Source organism: Sorex araneus, chromosome 6 (genome assembly GCF_027595985.1).
Source record: "Sorex araneus isolate mSorAra2 chromosome 6, mSorAra2.pri, whole genome shotgun sequence".
NCBI classification, from domain to species: domain Eukaryota; kingdom Metazoa; phylum Chordata; class Mammalia; order Eulipotyphla; family Soricidae; genus Sorex; species Sorex araneus.
In genome coordinates, this window is record NC_073307.1 from 87,107,414 (window position 1) to 87,124,960 (window position 17,547).

The window sequence follows — 17,547 nt, forward strand, 5'->3', positions numbered from 1 at the left end:
TGGTTCCACATGGAGAAATGAAGAACATCCCAAATGAGAGGAACAGGCATGCTATAAAGAAGGGGTGGTGACAATAGTTTCATTCCATTCTCAGGTTGGAAGCTCAGAAGCCCTAGAGACTCATATTTATTAAAAATGTGCAATGGCCCCTATTCTTTGGTAAGTTCTTCAAAGGCAATTTCTTTTTGGTTTTGTTTTTTTTTGGCAATTTCTTTTTGTAATTCAATGCACACACAACTCTGGACTCGAGTAATTGCCCCTCCCCACCCTTTCATAGATGAAAAGAAGTGTCTTAAATCTACTCACCCTAGAAAATTTAAAAGTCAGGTCTTCCTTATTCTGAAGGCTGAATTTTCTCAAGTTGCCTGAGTAAGGAAGATCCCTTTTGGGACCTCACCTCTTCTCTTCGAACTTCCCAAATTTACTAACGTTTGGAGGCACATTCTGCAACTCATTCCTGGAATACATGTAATTGGGAGGAACAGTAGATGTCATTGCATTAGCCATGTAGAAGAGTAGCAGGACTTTCTGAGTCCATTCAAGAAAGTGATGGGGAGGAATGAGTGTAAATAATGCCCAGGCTATAGGACCTGTGAAATTCTTAGACCCAGGAGACTTCAAGTTGAGAGACTAAGCAGCATTCTTTCTTCTCTGATGCACAGCTTCTGGAAATAACGGCTTTGAATTTTCTTTACTTCCAAGGAAAGTCACCATGAAAAAAAAAATCAAAACAAAGCTGCTTTGTGAGTAAATAAATATGCATCAAATGAGTAAATCACCATAAACCATTCATTCCGAGTTCATTAATTAATGTTGCCTGATTAATCAGCTTCACTGTCCAATTTACTTGAGATGACCAGCTGTCTTCAACTCTGGAGGGTTCTATAAAGCTGTGATCGATCATTAGTTTCCATACCCGGAAGGAAAAGTAGAGATACAGTCTTGCAGAATTGCACCTGGAGAAACTGAGAACCAGAAAAGAAATGAGTCACTGACTCAACATGAAATGCTCAGATTAAGCCATATTTAAACCAGAGAATTGCATATAGATCTAAGAGAACATGCTTTCCAAAGTATAATCAAGAGTCCGATTACTATATCAAGAACTGGAATCTATGTTTGTCCCTAAAGTCTTATCCAGGTGCAAATTCTGCAGGAGGCTGTCTCTGACCCCAGTGGATCAAATACAGTCCGTTTAAAATTCAGGGAACATTTGTGGTGTGATCTAAGAAAGTTTCTTTCACTTAAAATAACTTCTTTCCCCTAGGCCTCATTTCTTCAGCCTGATTGTGTGAGCATGTGTGTGTGTGTATGTGTGTGTGTGTGTGTGTAGTAGATGCATTTGATATGACAAGACTTAAAACTGGGCATTTCTGAGAATTTATTAGCATTGCAGAGCATAAGACCCTGCTTGCAGGCAAAGTTGGATGAGGACACCTTGAAAGTTTGAAACCCACTGAACCAGGTGGTCACCTAAGGAAAGAATGTTAAATGAAGGATTGCTTGTGTGCATTAATGTTTGTGTATACATATGTCTATGTTTGCATGTGCGTGTGTGGTGGGGGGTAACTAGTGAGGTTTAATATCACCCATTCTTGTAGCCTAAAAAAATTTTGGCTACCCACATCCATATGTTAATATCTTTAAAGTTTAAAAAATTAAAGAGCACCTAATGGGTCTCTGACATAAGTCAGACTTTAAACAAAACTTTTGTGAACTTGTTAAAAATTCTATTATCAGAGAGCTAGTATAGGGTTTGAGGCTCTTGCCTTGCCGGCAGTAAATCCCAGTACCATCCTCAGCATCACATATGGTCCTGTGAGCATCACTGGGGCACACCTGAGCACAGAGTCAAGAACATCCCCTAAGTACCACTGAATGTGGTCCGACACCCTTCACTCTGCACCCCCCAAATACACGCTACTAAAAGATAGAAATAGGAAGAGCTCTCAGGATGCTGCAAATGACTGGGGGAGGTCTGAGGACCCAAGCAGAGAAGCATGAGAATCAGGAGGTTGAGATAGGAGAGTAAATCTCATACCATGTGATCTGGGAAAATTGTAGCTGGGGGAGAGAGGGAGGGGAAAGGTCAGTCTGGGTCTGAATTGGATCCAATATCAATTTTTCCTCAAGTAGTAGTTGGCATGGATAAAAAGCCTTCTTGCCATTTCCCTGTAAGTGGGGCTGAGATCTTTCCCCAAAGCCCTATCAGGCTTTCGGACATTCCCTTATATTTATATGGGAAAGAAAGAAAGCAATCCACAGCCTCCAGAGTTCCTTTTCTTACAGCTCTCCATTTGTCTTCATTGCTGGCATGTTATTTCACTAAAGAAGAATGTCTTACTTTCAAGAGGTGGAAGGCAGTATGTGGACTGGACATTATAGTAATAAATTTTGCCTTGCAAAAAGAGAGAGAGAGAGAAAGAGAGAGAGAGACAGCTGGGGTTGAAGAGATAGGACAGAGAGTCATGTGCTTGCCTTGCACACAGCTGACCTGGGTTCAATCCTTGCACCCAAAACATCCCCCAAGTACCACCAGAAAAGACCCCGAGTGTGAGTGTAGAGCCAGGAGTAAGCCCTGAGTAACACTAGGTGTGCCCTCACACCCCCACCCCAAACCAATAAAAAAATAATTTGAGGGCTGGAGAGATAGTACAGCTGGTAAGGTACCTTCCTTGTATGCAGACATCCCGGGTTTGATCCCAACACAGCACATAAGACCCAGGAGTGATCCCTGAGTCTAGAGCCAGGAATAAGCCCTGAGCACTCTCAGGTGTGGCCATTCCTTTCTCTCCCTGCCCTCTCCAACCCCCATAACAAAAGAAAGGAAAGGAGAATTCTTTTTTTATTATTTTATTTTATTTTATTGAATCACTGTAAGATAGTTACAAGCTTTCATGTTTGGGTTACAATCACATAATGATCAAAAATCCATCCCTCCATCAGTGCACATTCCCCGCCACCAATATTCCCGGTATACCCTGGTATACCCCGTTATACCCCTCTTTCGCCCCCTCCCCCTGCCTCCATGGCAGACAATATTCCCCATACTCTCTACTTTGGGGCAGTATGGTTTGCAATATAGATACTGAGAGTTTATCGTGTTTGGTCCATTATCAACTTTTGGCACACATCTTCCATCCTGACTGGTTCCTCCAGCGATCATTTTCTTAGTGATCTCTTCTCTATTCCAGCTGTCTTCTCTCTCTGTTCATGACGCAGTCTTCCAGCTATGGAGCAGCCTTTCTAGCCTTTGTAATCTACTGTCCTTGGGTGTCAGCCTCGTGTTATGTTATTTTATACTCCACAAATGAGTGCAGTCCTTCTATGTCTGTCCCTCTCATTCTGACTCATTTCACTTAGCATGATACTCTCCCTGTCTATCCATTTATAAAAAACTTCATGACTTCATCTTTCCTAACAGCTGCATAGTATTCCACTGTGTAGATGTACCAAAGGGAAAGGAGAATTCTCCTTATGGCCTTATCATAAAGGAGAACCAGGCTGAGAATCTTGACACTTGCTAGATCCAGGAGTGTTGGGAAGGTCTGAAGGAGAGAAGAAATTTTTTCAGAGGATAACTGAGCATGTGCCTGGCTGAGGATATGGACACAAGCAACAGCATCCCAGTCCTTTTTCCAGGCCTCTGAGCTCCTGGGATTTGCCCATATCTCCTCTATGTTTGGATGTGTCCTTTCCTCTGAAGAACATCCAATTGCTCTTGAATGTCTTCTGTCGTTCCAACTCTATTTATTGGTGGTCTTCTACAATCCAATAGGTTCTATGTAAAAAAAGTATGATGGCCTCAAAATATAAATAATTTCCCATTGTAAGCATATTCATTTGCCAGAGCTGCAATAACAAACCAACAATGGGCTGGGTGACTTATTTCTCCAAGCTCTATAGGTCTAAATCCCAAGCTCCAGGTGTTGGTGGGTTGGTTCCCTTTGAGTTCTTCTTCCTGACTTGCAGATGACAGATTTCTTGTCCTGTCTTCGAAATGCTTGGTGTGTGTGTGTGTGTGTGTGTGTGAATTTACTCTTGTTTTGAGGGTTAGACCCAACTACGTTCAGGGATCCCTCCCGGCAGTACTTACTGAACCATAGGCTGCCAGGGATCAAACCCAAGCCTCTTGGCATGCAAAACATATATTTTATCCCTTTGAACATTCTCCTTGGCCTGATTAATGCCCTTATTATAACAGCCAAAAGTCAATGAGATCAGATTTATGGGGGTCGGTCCGTGGTTCCTTTTTCGTAAAGGCTCGCAAAAGCAATGCCTTTGATTTTCCTTGTACTTGAGCTAAATTCATGCTAAAGGAACAAAGACATAATTAAATTACTTGGTAAAAAAGAGAAAGGATTCTTCTTCCTGATATGTTATTTTTGGAAAATAGTCATATAGTTCAACTAACTGCCTGATGGACCCATCTGTAAATGTCAAGGCCGGGTTCTAATAACAGTATTGGAGAGCTTTTGTCTATGGGGAGAGTAGAGGTAGTTCCCACTGCCAGAGAAGATGAGACTTCACTATTGGTAATAGAACTTGTCTTATGCAGGAACAAGGCCAGAAGATTGTCCTGTTCTGGCATCCTGAAAAAATTGGGTTTTGAAAATAGCTTTTCATTCTTTCACTCAGCTTTTGGAAGCACGGAGTATAGGTCAATCTGACAGAAGAATGAATGGTTCTAAAATTAAAACAACATAATCCAGAGAGATCTCTTGTTGTCTGGTGGGAACCAGGAAGATAAATATGGGTGTACTAAAATAACAGTAAAGTATTTACCTTACAGCAATATACTAAGGGGACACAGAGGAAGAGTCACACATGAGTTATTCCAGTTCTCAGACAGCATGATAAATGCTCATTTACCAAGACGTTGTCCCATTAACATGCATGGGTACCAAAAAATTTTATAGTTAATTATTATGAATTTAATGTTATTTTGATCTGAAAGTATTTCAAATTATCTCCCAGTAGTTTGGCTCAAGCACTGTGTCTATTATCACAGTAATAATTTGTTACTACGACAGTGGATTTATTCTGGTCTCATGAGTTCTTAAATAGTGTATGAAACACTTATATTCTAAGCTCAGATGCTTAAGAATTTATAGATAGATGATTGTACAGTTTAAGCAAATGGGTCTAGGACCCTCCTTAGGTTCCAGACTTCCCTTTTACCAGTCAGTGTACAATGTCACTCACTCTCTTCCTTGATGCATCCTTCTTCATCCACCCACTTATCATATCCTTTCTATGGAAACAGAATCTCACACACATAGAGAAAAATGATCTTATGATTCTTTTAAATTGAGAATTGCTAAAGGATTTAGAATTTGTATTTGGAAACATGAGACAATTTTTTTTTCCTGCTCACTTATACCTTCTAGGGATTCCTGGCAGTCCCCTGATGGGGAAACTTCTTTCCGACAGAAAGACCTTCCTTATGGGATTTGGTGGATGTGATTACACGGATGTATGCCGAGGAGCACAAGTGAGTGCCATGGAAACTTAATAGAAGCCTTCTGGAGACAATGTGTTTGCAAGAACTGCATTAGATGAACACTCTTAGGAGACTCCAAGAGGAATCTATGGAGAATCTTCGGAGACTCCAGGAGGAATCCGGGAGAGATAACTTGTCTTTCTCCTCATATGAAAACTCTACCTGCCTGGTCTGTTATCAGTAACAGTACCCCTTGCATGAAATGCATCTCCATTGCCCTACTAGAGCAATTGATCTGGATGTCATATACAGCCTGTGGTTTCCTAGAGTCTATGTTTAAAGCATCATACCAAGGGTCTCACACATATTATCCCCTTAAAACATCAAAACTGTTCATTTTATAGATTAGAGAACAACGATTCAAAGAAGAAATTACATGTTAATGATTTGCTCAAGTTCTCCAACTAGAAATGATTTTTTAAATATCACTATATCACTGTCATCACGTTGTTCGTTGATTTACTCGAGCGGGCACCAGTAACATCTCTATTACACTCAGCCCTGAGATTTTAGCAGTCTCTCCTTACTCGTCTTTCCCAACGATTGGAGGCTCTTTCAGGGTCAAGGGAATGAAACCTATCATTACTGTTTTTGGCATATTGAATACACCACAGGTAACTTGCCAGGCTCTACCGTGCGGGCGGGATTCTCTCAGTAGCTTGCCATGCTCTTTGAGTAGTATATATATATATATATCTTTTACTGTATTTAGGATATGAATATGCCATGGAGAGCTTGCAAGGCTCTCTTGTGTGGGCAATAGACTCTTGGTAGTTTGTCAGGTTCTCCAGGAAGGAGAACAAGGCTATTAGATGTTGCTTCCAGGAGCTTGGTCTTATAGTCTCTGGATGTTGGCCACTGGTGGGATTACGTGGTGCGGGGGGAGCAGTGTGGCCGCCAAGCTACTGGAAAATGGGGCTTCTGGATGGAGAAGGCTCAGTCCCAATTTGAGCAGGCTTGGAGATCTCAGCCCCGGGTCCCACACACCTGGGTTCCTCTGCTGGTCCCTTCATGTGTAAGGCTCCTCCAAACGTGTGGAGAGCGGCTTTGAGCATGGCTGTGGCTGGGTTCCGGAGCTCTTCAATTGTCAAGGCTCTTCTTGGGGCGGGAGGGAAAGGCAACGTCCCCTCTGAGGGGCCCTGGTGAAGACAGCCAAGCGCAGAGTGGGGGAGGCAGCTTTTTTAAATAAAAAAGTGAAATTCAAAACAAGGTGGTCTGGTTCTACATTTCTTTCTTTTTCCTTTTCCTTTATGTTTTTTAATGCCTCAATGTTTTCTCACATATATTAGCCCATTTTAAGATGGAAGTCAGACAAGAAGGACTGCTGAAAATATTTCATAGAAGCAGAATGGAGGTGCCGGTTAAATTTACTGAATTTCATTGGAAGTTGAATGCAATGACAGTTCGCTCTAAGACTGGAGATAGGTTACATCGTCTGAAACTCACCCTGCTACTTACTACCTTGAGAATTAGATAAATCAGGTAAGAGTGATGTGACAGAGGAGCAAAGACAGAAAATAGACGCAGGAGCCTGAGAGATAGTACCGGAGGTAAGGTACTCGTACTGCATGCTCCTGCTTCTGGTTTGATCCTTGGAGCTGCATTTGGTCCCTCAAGCATGAATATATTCACTCCCGAACAGTGTCACGAATAGGTCCTGTGGACTGCCTGGTGGGGCCCACATCTAAGATCCCCTCCCCCTAAAACAAACCAACAATAAAGAAAAGAAAGTCAGGACCTGGAGGATGTTGCCTCAATGTCCCAGACTCATTAGACACCAAATAGATACAGGGAGGCTGGAGAAGATGAGAAATGCAGAACTTAAGTAGCCACAAGTTCAGTATTTCTGAAACTTCTGTTCTTGGCAAATTACATAATGATGTCTCCATATGTGCATCTCTCTAAACGCATTACAAGCCATCTTCAAATTGATTAATTTGTTCTACAAATTAAAATATGGGTGCTTTTTCTGTTTTGTTTTCATTTAAAAAAAACTGAAGAGGCTGATGAGATAATACAGTGGGTAGGGTGATTGCCTTGCACGTGACCAACTGGGATTTTATCCCCAACATCCCATATCATCCTTGAACACTGCCGAGAGTAAGTCCTGAACACTGGCTAACACCCAGTGTCCCTAAAGACTGCCAAGAATACGTCCTGAGTGCAGAGTCCTGAATATTTACAGGTGGGGCCCACAAACAAGCAAGCAAACAAACAAAAACCCAAAAATTCTGAAGTGTAATGTTCATGCAGAGAGGTACCCATCGATACACAATTTGGCAAACTTCTGAAAAGTAAACAGTCCCATGTAACTTTTATCCAGGTAGGGAGGTAATAAAAATACTCCAGAAATTCTCATTTTCTCTCTTTCTCAGTACTATGTAGGTTTCTTTCTTTCCTTTTTTTCCCTCCATAGTAGTCAATATTCTAACTTTAAAAATCACAAGTTAGGGGCTGGAGAAATAGAACAGCAGGCATAGGGCTTGCCTTGCATGCAGTTAACCCGGTTCCATCCCCTGCATCTCAGATGGGCTCCCAAAGAACTTCAAGAGTAATTCCTGAGTACAGGGTCAGTAGTAATGCCTAAACACCACCAAGTTCACACCCCCCAAAAAAAATTAAGAATAAAAAGTAATGAACACATTTTAGAAATGTATTAAAATCGAAATGATATGGGATGCAATCTTCTATGCCTGCTGTTTTATTTGTTTTGGTTGTTCAATACACTAACAATAGACACCTCTATGATCATTGTATGTAGTAGTAATTCATTAACTCCCATTCACATTAGAGTTTAAATTGTATGAACTTACTACAGTTGATCTGTTCATTCTACAGGCAGGGGGCATTTCTGTTGTTTCTACAAATTGCTACTACAGTATTTATAACTTTTCCTGGTATACAAATAAAACATATTTCTGTTGAGTATGTTTGAAAGTACGGGATTAAAAAAAACACCTGTATATTTAACTCTATTAGACACTAATAATTTTCTAAAGTGATTGTATCTACACACAGTTATACTAGAGGTGTCTGACAGTTCTCGTTGCTCTGCATCTAGGTAGCACATTAAACATGTGCTATTGTCTATCTTTTATGCTTAGTCCTTGTGGTTTGGTGTTACAGATTTCGATTTGTAGTCCCATTGTGAATACAGGTTGGCAAAATAGGTTTAAAGCACTCATGTTTAGACATTCTATTGAGTGAAGTAGTTCTGCCTCTCTCACCTAGGTCATCTTACTCTTTCCAAATTAATTGAGCATTTATAATATATACCAGACATAAGAGTGTAGATTAGTGGTCTTTAAGCAGCAGTTCACAGGCAAGTGTAGGTCCACAGATGTAGAAAGATTGAAAACTACTGGTCTCAGTCCTAGCTGACTAGCTAAGCTCTCGCCTGTGTCCTCAGGAATTAAAAATGTATACTTACATGTTATTTATGAATAACAGCACATTAATTTTCAGCCCTTATATTTTATTTTTGTATTTAATTCTTTGCACATTATCCTGTTTAGGAAATCCTTGTCATATTCTTTCTTGAAAACTTTCGTCATTGTAACTTACAATACTATCAGTGGTGAGGATTCATGCATGCAACATTCCACCCCTCAGCTTCCCACAAAGTGTTCGTTCCCTCCACCATTGCCTCAGGGGTTCCCCTTAAGCCCCCCCACCCCATCAAGGTAAGCTAAGTTACGTTGATCAATCTACTGCTTTGATTCATTTGTTATTCACTTATTATGCTGATTTATATCTCACATCTGAAAGATTTCTGTAGATATCAATCCCTACCCTGCTGGTAACACCAATCCCTTCATGCCTTCACCGGTGTGCATTTCCTGATACCAATGTCCCCAGTTTCCCTCTGGCCTCCACCAACCAGCCTGCATCTCTCTCTCTCTCTCTCTCTCCCTTACTCTCTCTCTCTCTCTCTCCACCCCTCTTACTCTCACTCTCACTCCCTTTCTGCCCCCCCCACTCCTTTTTTCCCTTTTAGGCCCTGAAGTTTGCAATACTCTTACTGAAAAAATATCATGCATATCACTTTACCACCTTTCAGCACCGAATTTTTGGTCCACAGTGACTTTCACATATTCTTAAGGCAAAGACTTGTCTATTTCAGCATTAAATGTACCATGCATTGCCAAAAGTAGATAATGGACCAAACATGATGACCTCTCAGTGTCTGTGTTGCAAGCTGTAATGCCCCAAAGTAGAGAGAGAGTATGGGGAATATTGTCTGCCACAGAGGCAGGGGGAGGGTGGGAACTCGGGGGTATATCCAGGATATTGGTGGTGGGGAATGTGCACTGGTGGAGGGATGGGTGTTTGATCATTGTAAGATCGTAACCCAAACATGAAAGCTTGTAACTATCTCACGGTGATTCAATAAAATTAAAAAAATTAAAATATACATGTATACTATGCATATGGGATATGCGTACCTTTTATCAAAATACTTGTTATGTATTTGACATTCCTCTTGCTTTCAAATTTTTAATGTAATTGTCATATAGCAGTTATTAAAAATCTAATTTAGCAGTCACTTTTGAGTTTTAAAAAACTATTTTTTCATAAATAACTGCCATGTTTGGGGTTAATTTCTTTCACTTTACTATTATTCCATTTCTTCTTTGCCATGTTTTCTTCTCTTTTCTGACTTTCTTTGGAATTAAAACTTTTAGTTCACTGATACATTAGAATCTTCAATAATACTTTTATTATTACTATTTATTTTGTGACTAATATAGAGACAACAACATGAAACATTGAATTATTAAAATCTAGAACTCATTAGTACCAGTATAATTTCCTAAAGAATGCAAAAACCCTAAGACCTTTGTCCTATTTAAACTCAGTATCTTTGCGCTATTGCAATCATAAAAAAAATTATGATGTATTGTCTTGTTAGTATTTATTCAAACTTGCCCAATAGTCAATCTTGCTGAAGATTTATATTACTTTTATTTAATTAATTAATTAATTTATTTATTTATTTTATTTTTTGGGTCACACCTGGCGATGCACAGGGGCCACTCCTGGCTCTGCACTCAGGAATTACTCCTGGCGGTGCTCAGGGGACCATATGGGATGCTGGGAATCGAACCCGGGTCGGCTGTGTGCAAAGCAAATGCCCAACCCGCTGTGCTATTGCTCCAGCCCCTACTTTTATTTCTATATTACCTAAATTTTACCTAAATTTTGTTTGATGTTATATTCCTTATTAGAAATAATTTTCTTTGGTACCTTCTTGAGGATAAATCTGGCAATTATAAATTCTTCCCTCCCTCCCTCCCCCCACCCTCCCTCCTTCCCTCCCTCTCTCTCTCTCTCTCTCTCTTTCTCTCTCTCTCTCTCCATCTCATTCCTTTTCTCTCCCCCTGCCCTTTTTTCCCTTTTAGGCCCTGATGTTTGCAATACTGTTATTGAAAGGGTATCATGCATATCACTTCACCTCTTTTCATTTGAACATAACTTTATTTTACACAGTTGTGAAGGGTGCTTTTATTGGGTAAAGAATTCAAGATTGAGTTATTTTTATAATTATGTCCTTTGATATTCTCTTGCCTTCTGACTGCCATAGTTTTTGTTGAGAGTTATTGATAAGTCTCATGGCAGATAATGTGCAATTTTTTCCTTTGGTACTTTTTTTTCTTTCTGTTTTTATTTTCAGCAGACTTTTTTGTGATATCCAAGTATGATTTTCTTTTCTGTTTTCCCATTCTAGACATATTAAACTTTTTGGATATGTTTGTTGATATCTTCCATCAAGTTTCAAAAACATTTTGTCTTTACCTTCAAATATTGCTCTTGTACCAATCTCCATTTCCTTGCCCATATAAAACATGATCTATATGTGTTCTAGATATGCTCTATTATTTCATGTGTTCTTATATTTTGTGAATATTTTTCTATTTTTCTACTTCCTGCCTCCACCTGAATGTTTTGGGGAGGAGGAAGGTTTGGGTCATTCCTGGCTGGCCACATACAAAAAAAATACCTTAGCCTCCATCTGGCTTTCACCTGGGCATTTACTACTAGCCTCTTTGCTGGTCCTCTAACCCTCTCTTCAATTGCATTTGTTCCTAATTTTTTGTTGTAATATCTTAGTCACGGCACTCATATTTGATTATTTAAAATATATTAATATTGTCTTATAAGATATTTTATTTTGGTTATTTTTCAGCATAGTCAATTGCTTTTAAACCTGTTAAAATTGTTTAAACCTTTTTTTAAAAATTTCTCTAAAAATTTCATAGATGGAAATACTTGTTTTCTTTTAATTGTTTGACTTTTCATCTGTGGTTCTCGATTATTGGGACCTGTTTTAAAAGTATGTGTGTAGAATATTGTACAACTAATCTGGAGCATTGTGTGCTCTTTTTCCAGTAAGACTTTTTCTTCGTTTTCGTCAGGGAATTAGGCTAAAGAATCCTAATCCTATTTTGGACTGAGTTCATTGCAACCCTGGTTTCTGTTACTGTGAAAGTCCTTTAACTTTATGTACCCACACACTCTCCTCTACCCATTAGTCTTAAGGACCAGCCTTTCAAAAAGAAATCAAAATTAGAAGCACTTCTTTCTTAGTGGAACTTGAAATCTATCTGAAGTCTCTGAAGATATTTATCTCTGAAGTCTCTGAAGACAACTGGAAATTCACCACAGTTTTTCATGCCAGTAGTTTTGAAGTCAGATTGTGCCTTAAGAGGAAAATAAAGTTAAAGATCAATTTTGATTATCTGTGTTTTCTTTTTTTTTTCTCTTGGGTTCTTTTACTCTCATACTACCACAGTAGCTTTTCAGTCACTTTAAACTTATCATTTCCGCAAAATATGTAGCACAGTAGGTAAGGCATTTGTCTTGAATTTCATGTGGTCCCCTGAGCATCACCAGGAGTAATTCCTGAGTGCAGAGCCAAGAGTGCCTCCTGAGCATCGCCAGTACGACCCCAAAATCCCTCCAAAACAAAACCAAATCATATAGTCTCCCCTTTTCTCTTATTTAATTATAAAAATTGTCAGCCATAAATTAATAACTCGCTGAAATACTTTATAGTGAACAGCCATGTACTCTCAGACCAGACTATAATTTGTATGTTTTTTAATTGGCTTGTCATACACTGCTCCAAATACTTATCCCTTTGTCTAACCACCAGTCTTTTTTCTTTCTAATGCATTTCAAAATACCATGAAGGATTCTGAATCCTTTAAATACTTCAGCATTCACTTCATTCACCAGAAGCTGATATTGTTTTATTTATGATCTTATAAATAAATAAATAAATAAACTTGGGGGGGCACACTTGACAGTGCTCAGGACTTACGCCCAACTCTGCACTCAGAAATCAGTTCTGGAGGGGATTGGAAGACATTTGGGGTGCCTGGGATTGCACCTGGGGCATGCGTGCAGGACAATACCTTGCCCACTGTGGTATCTCTCCATCTCTGTGGTTTCTTATTTAAAGTTATTAAAAATTGCTTTATGACCTAGGCTATGGTATATCTTGATAGAAACACTTTGTTTGCCTCTAATAATGCATAGTCTGAATTTACCAGGTTGAACAAATAGTAATGACGTAGAGGGTTTCATACTATTATTTGTTTCATAGGGATCACTCCTAGAGGTACTCACTGGGGCATCTGGTCCAAAGCGTCTGGTCAGGGTATTAAGAGAGGTTCTAGCTCTTTGAGCTCTACCTGGATCCCATATGCTCATTTTTGTCTTGTATTATGGTTATGTGTCTGCTACTTTCTTATAGAGGGGTTTTAAGACTTCAAGTTATGAATGGACATTGTCTATATTTCCCTCAATAACTATACAAAATTTTTACTAACTCATAATGCAAACTATAGCATGCCCTTAAACTATTATTTAAATAAAAAATAGCAAATTCATATCATCTTACTCTTCCTTCAGAATATGAGCTCTACTTATGAAGCTAAGCCTAAATCCCCACATTTTTTTTTCACTCTCTGGTCACTTAAATAATTGCTTTCTATAGAAAGATTTATCTCAAAATTCTTACTCCATATTATACCACATGTGAAACATTCAGATGGTTTTTTATAAAATGTTCTCCAGCTTTTCTAGGTATTTTTGGTAGAAGAATTGGAGCCAGACATTGCAGTATTCAGTAAATGCATTTTTAAAGGAAGTTTTATGTCACCATAAATAGAAGTCATATTTCAAAAAAATTAAATGCAATAACTATTAGTTTAAGATGCTTATCCACATACCACCCAAAATAATCTTAATCTATCAGTGTTAGAAACATTATACCTTGGAATAACTCATATTTGCTAAAGTGATAACTGACATGTAATAACTCAAGTTTGAGGGAGTATTCACCAGTCCAACCACTGCTCCAAATCTGAAATCCCTCCCTAACATTATTTTAGTGTAGTCTTATTACTGTCTGATGATAGAAAAGAACTCACTTGCTATGAAAACAATTGCTTATATGGTCAAAAACATCACCGTTCACTCATTTAAAGTCTTCACCCTTGTTAACGTCACTCATCAATCTTTATTCTCCCACTTAGAATCCTGCAGATCTGTGATGTTTCACGTACACCATGATAGATATCTGGGCCTTTTTCAACTCCTTTTTATAGAATCCTCCTAAGTCTCCTGAAATTTATAATGCTAGTGATTAATATTGATGTCAGTTATTTTTCTAAGAGATAAGAGGTGAATAAGAAGCAAAGATGTTTTATTTTGTTTTAGAGCCATACCCAGGTGTATTCAGGGTTTACCCCTGGCTCTATGCTCAGGGATCACTCCTGGTGGTCTCAGGGGAGCATATGGAGTGCCTGGAATTGAATCCATGTAGGCTGCATACAAGGCACACAACTTTCCTGCTGTACCGTAGCACCTAAATAGTACAAAAAGTTCACCTTTGGTTTCATTGTTAGCTGCATTGCAAGATAAAAAAAAAAATAATTCTACTAAAGAAACAGTCTGTTAATAGACAAATTCTTTTGTCATCTTGGTACAAGGAAAAGAGATTAAAAAAAATAAGAATATGAGGGCAAAAAATAAATTTCAGATGGGAATTTTAAGGTTATAACAAGAATCTCCTGCCCCTGCGCCAGGCTGTCTTCACTGGGCCCACCTCGGAGGGAGGCAGGTTGAGTTTCCCTCCCCACCCCAAGCAGAGCCCCAGCAGCCCAAAACCTCCAGAACCCAGCCACAGCCATGATCAAGGCCACTCTCAACACGCTCCGATGAGCCTCACGCATGAAGGAACTGGCAGAGGAACCCAGGTATGCGGGACCCGTGGCTGGGATCTCCAAACCTGCTATGATCAGGACTGGGCCTCCTCCACTCAGATCCCCAGTTTTCCAGTAGCTTGGCAGTCACACCCACAAACTGCCCCCAGCACCATGTAATCTCATCAACAGCCAAGCTCCAGAGACTATAAAGCAAAGTTCCTGGAAGAGAACGATGCAGTATTTCCTGGAGCTCGCAGCTGCTGAAGACCTCTTGCACTCTAGCAAACTGACATACCTAAAGCAGCACACACGTGTTTGGCTTTGACATACTTGCTTGTATTCTCTTATATATGGGCTTAAAAGGCCCCAGAATGAAATCAACAACATTCACACACTTCCCTCTTATTGTGGTCAGAAGATGATTGCTGGTTAGGTGGGTGTTTGAATTATTATATGTAATGAACTATTGTGAACTACTTTGTGAAAATAATCACTGTCACTGTAATTCCATTGTTCATTGATTTACTTGAGCAGGTGAGTAAATAATAACGTCTATTATTATTTACTATGAGTGTAATAATAATGTCTCTATTACACTCAGCCCTGAGATTTTAGCAGTCTCTCCTTACTCGTCTTTCCCAACGATTGGAGGCTCTTTCAGGGTCAGGGGAATGAGACCTATCGTTACTGTTTTTGGCATATTGAATATGCCACAGGTAGCTTGCCAGGCTCTGCCATGCAGGCGGGATACTTTCAGTAGCTTGCCGGGCTCTCTGAGAGGTATGTATATATCTTTTATTGTATTTGGGATATGAATACACTGTGGGGAGCTTGCAAGGCTCTCCCGTGCGGGCAATAGGCTCTTGGTAGTTTGTCAGGTTCTCCAAGAGGGAGAACAAGGCTACTAGATGTTGCAGGAGCTTGGTCTCATAGTCTCTGGATGTTGGCTGTTAGTGGGGTTACACAGCGCCGGGGGCAGTTTGTGAGTGTGGCTCCAAGCTACTGGAAAATGGGGGGTGTGGATGGAGAAGGCTCAGTCCCAATCAGAGCAGTTGGAGATCTCAGCCCCGGGTCCCACACGCCTGGGTTCCTCTGCTAGTCCCTTCATGCGTGAGGCTCATTCAAATGTGTGGAGAGTGGCCTTGAGCATGGCTGTGGCTGTGAAAATAAAATGTATAAAAATTGCAAAAATAAAAAACATAAAAATTAAAAAGGTTATAATTGAAAATTAGAGTTCACTTAATTAATCCTCTTTATTCAGAAAACAATACACGTGTCATCAAACATAGGAATGTACCCACTTAATTTTTTAAATTATTTTTTAAGGATTATCAAAAATGAAATACAGTTACAGACTTAAAAACTTTTGTGATTATGTTTTAGCCATATAATGATTGAGTACCCATGCCTCCACCAGTGCCCATTCTCCACCACCAATGTACCCAGAATCCCTCCCCCAACCCTGTCTCTGTTGCAGGCACATTCCCTTTTACTCCCTCTCTCTCTTTTTGGGTGTTATGGTTTTCAGTACACGTAGTAAGTGGCTATCATGTTTGGTCCATAGTCTACTTTCAGCATGTATCTCCCATCCCGAGCAAGCCCTCCAAGCATCATTTATTTAGCGGTCCCTTCTCTATCCCATCGCCTATTCCCCCAGCATGTGAGGCCAGTTTCCAAGTCGACCCACTTAATTTTTAAAGCTATCTTTTGCTCTCTTCTTAAAACTCTTTTCCAGTCCCCACTGAAACTATGTCTTCTGCATGTTAAGTTAATTTTCTCTTGTTCTGCCAGTAGCTCACAATGGGAACAGAATAGAGGAAATGAAATATTAAAATAAGTTGAACTAAGTAACAAATAGGACAAAGAGAAAAAATAGGAAAGGAATTATAGGAAAACGGAGTAACATTTCCAGAAGGCAAACAAGGATGTCTCTCTCCCCCGGTGAGTTATATAGACAGAGCAGGGGAAGCAGAGCATCCTGGGAATTTGAAGCTTGGGTTCCACACTCTCACTGATGCTTCTTGTTATCTTTGTTACCTGTATGACCTCCTGTGATATTCTGGATCATCATCCTAGATATTAACAACTTACCTTGTTAAAAAAAAAGAAAGAAAGAAGGAAGGAAGGAAAAAAAGAAAGAAAGAAAGAAAGAAAGAAAGAAAGAAAGAAAGAAAGAAAGAAAGAAAGAAAGAAAGAAAGAAAGAAAGAAAGAAAGAAGGAAGGAAGGAAGGAAGGAAGGAAGGAAGGAAGGAAGGAAGGAAGGAAGGAAGAGAGAGAGAAGAAAGAAAGAAAGAAAGAAAGAAAGAAAGAAAGAAAGAAAGAAAGAAAGAAAGAAAGAAAGAAAGAAAGAAAGAAAGAAAGAAAGAAAGAAAGAAAGAAAGAAAGAAAGAGAGAGAGAGAGAGGGAGGGAGGGAGGGAGGAAGAGAGAGGGAGGGAGGGAGGGAGAGAGAGAGGGAGAGAGAGAGAAAGAAAGAAAGAAAGAAAGAAAGAAAGAAAGAAAGAAAGAAAGAAAGAAAGAAAGAAAGAAAGAAAGAAAGAAAGAAAGAAAGAAAGAAAGAAAGAAAGAAAGAAAGAAAGAAAAAAAACAGAATTGAACTAGAGAAATCTCCAGGCTATTTACAACTCAGAAAAAACCCACATCATTCATTTTTTTTGGGTCACACCTGGCAATGCACAGGGGTTACTCCTGGCTCTGCACTCAGGAATTACCCCTGGCCGTGCTCAGGGGACCATATGGGATGCTGGGATTTGAACCCAGGTCGGCCGCGTGCAAAGCAAACACCCTACCCGCTGTGCTATCACTCCAGCCCCCACATCATTCATTTTTTA